We start from the raw sequence: 2,472 nt of genomic DNA, 5'->3' as shown, positions 1-2,472 counted from the left end.
TAGTTTTCTTTATTTAGTTTTAGTTTTTAGTTTATTTAGTTTGAGAACATGACATCATGGAATTATGAGAATTTTGTGTCGGTAATTCACTTTTGATCCTCCTATGCATATGTGAAGGAAACCACCCAGGGCAAAATTATCAAAATATTCCTGAGAGCGAGTTTTGTGCACCAACTCAATCTTATGTGTGGAATGTGTGTGATATATCTGGTGGTCAAGATGGTCACTTTCACGGTTGTGCTTATATTTCTTATCTTCCCCAACCCCTTACTTTGATGGTTCTCTTTTTCTGGTGAAGTTAATAGGAACAAAGAACCTAGGGAAGCTGACCTAAAGAAGCTTGAAGATATGTTAAAGTGCATTTTGGAACAACAGAGTAAATTACTACTGCGGATAGAAAGGCAGGAGGAAAGCATTCACAACTTGAAAGTTCACATGAGTCAACTGGTTGAAGTTTTTAATGCTCAACAAGCCAATATTGTGAATAGTATCCAAGAACAACGTGAATTAGATACAGAAATTGATGAGTTAGAGGAGGAGGCTAGAGTAGAACACCAACAATCAATCACACTAGATTTTGAGGATGTCGATGTTGTAGAAGAGATACTAGAGTCAACCAAGGATATTGAGGATACATATTTAGTTGACTCTATTGTCATTAGTGTTGAGAATGTAGATAGTCCCAATGTTCATGTAGTTGAGCGCATTGGTCCTCACTCCAAGCATTTTTCCACATTGTGTTTAGATGATGATATGGAAATAGAGTCATCCGAGCCATTTGAGGAGTCGAGGAATGAGGAACAAAGTGCTTACATTCTGGAATTCTTCTTGCCAGAAAATCGGGATTACACACCTCATCTAAAGGCCAAGAAGTGCAGAATACTACATTATTTTATTGGGCCAGCCAGATTCGTTCCACCACCCCAGGAGCATGATCATAGAGCAAAATCAAAACTTGGGGTCCGATTCATAAGTTCAAAGTGGAGGCAGAAAGTGATTCACGTCGTGCCGCGACGTTAAATCAAGCGCTTGTTGGGAGGCAACCCAGCTTTATTGCTTTCTTTTATTTTATTTTTTTATTTTTTTTAATTGTATTATTTTTGTAGTGTCAATTTTTTTATTTTCTAGGAGCATGGAAAGCAAAGGTATTGGAAGGATGCATCAGCAAATCAAATGGTTGGAACTAAGTGTGTGGTACCCACACGAAGGACCAAGCTCGGGAGAAGTTTGAGTACCCCATGAACTGCTAGTGTTTCGGCCTTTGGCCTACCAGGGAGTTTCTTTTACCCTCTTGTATGTATGGGTGTGCATTGGGGACAATGCACAATTTTAAGTGTGGGGTGAGGAGATTGTCTGGGTGGTTTTTCATGCTACTTTAGCTGTGTTTGTTTTTTTAAAAGATTGGACTTTTCCTGATGACGGATCTTCTAGACAATTTTCTTGAGGGAAGTAAGTTTAAAGAAAATACCAAAAGATTTTTTGTTTTGTTAGGTAGTGTAGCAATTACCCCTTGGTTTTTCTTTAAACCACGGTTCTTTTCCAAGGGTTTTATTTGAACCGGGTGTAGTTAGTTTTTTTTTGGGAATAGGAGCCATTGTGTTTTGTTTTGAAATGAAGCAATATCTCTTGACTTTGTTATGCCTTGAGAATAGTGAGTACTTTGGCTGTGACGCTTAGGCTCAGTTTTTGACTCTTGTATAAGTACCTTAAATTGTATGATTTTAAATTTGCTTAACTGCTCTGACTAGGGTGTCTTGATGAATCCAATCCTGAGTGAGTTATGTGCCATGTGTGTGTAAGGTTTTGTGATATTATGTACATTGCATTTGATGCCTAGAACTTGCCCCGTGTGTTTGCAAAGCGAAATAGTAGTTTTATTCAGTCTAGGAAGTGATATAGGCATTTCTTTGTTGAGCCAGATATGTATATTTTACCCGCCTAATTATTATGTATCGTAGTTAACCCCTTCGAGCCTGTAATCCTGTTTCTTTGGCAACCACATTACAAGCCTTACCCATTTGTTCGAATTAACCATCTATTTGAACCATTGAAACCTCTCATGAGCACTTGAATTATTTATGAACTTTGTAAAAGTTAAAGTGTGGGGTGGTTGGTTTGGCTTTTGAGTGGAACTAATGAAATAAGGAGAAAGGTGCACTGTTTTGAAAAAGGAAGAGCCACTTGAATTGAAAACAAAATAGTTGGATTGTTGTGGAAAAAAAAATCTTGATAAGTGGTGGCTCTTGATGTAAGTGTGCTTAAAGAAGTATGGGGTAATATAAATTGATGTGAAGGTGGAGTTTTGGTTTGACATAAGTATGGGGTTTGAATGTTAAAGTATATGTATTAAAGTGCTTAGGGAGGTGTAGTCACTCTTATATCTAAATGAATCCTACCCGTCCCGTAGCCTACATTACAACCAAATAAAGTCCTAATTGATCCAAGATTGAATGAGCTCGATTAGTGGAGTAG

The sequence above is a fragment of the Nicotiana attenuata genome, chromosome 7, assembly GCF_001879085.1.
Source record: "Nicotiana attenuata strain UT chromosome 7, NIATTr2, whole genome shotgun sequence".
Lineage (NCBI taxonomy): Eukaryota > Viridiplantae > Streptophyta > Magnoliopsida > Solanales > Solanaceae > Nicotiana > Nicotiana attenuata.
This window is presented reverse-complemented; position numbering follows the sequence as displayed.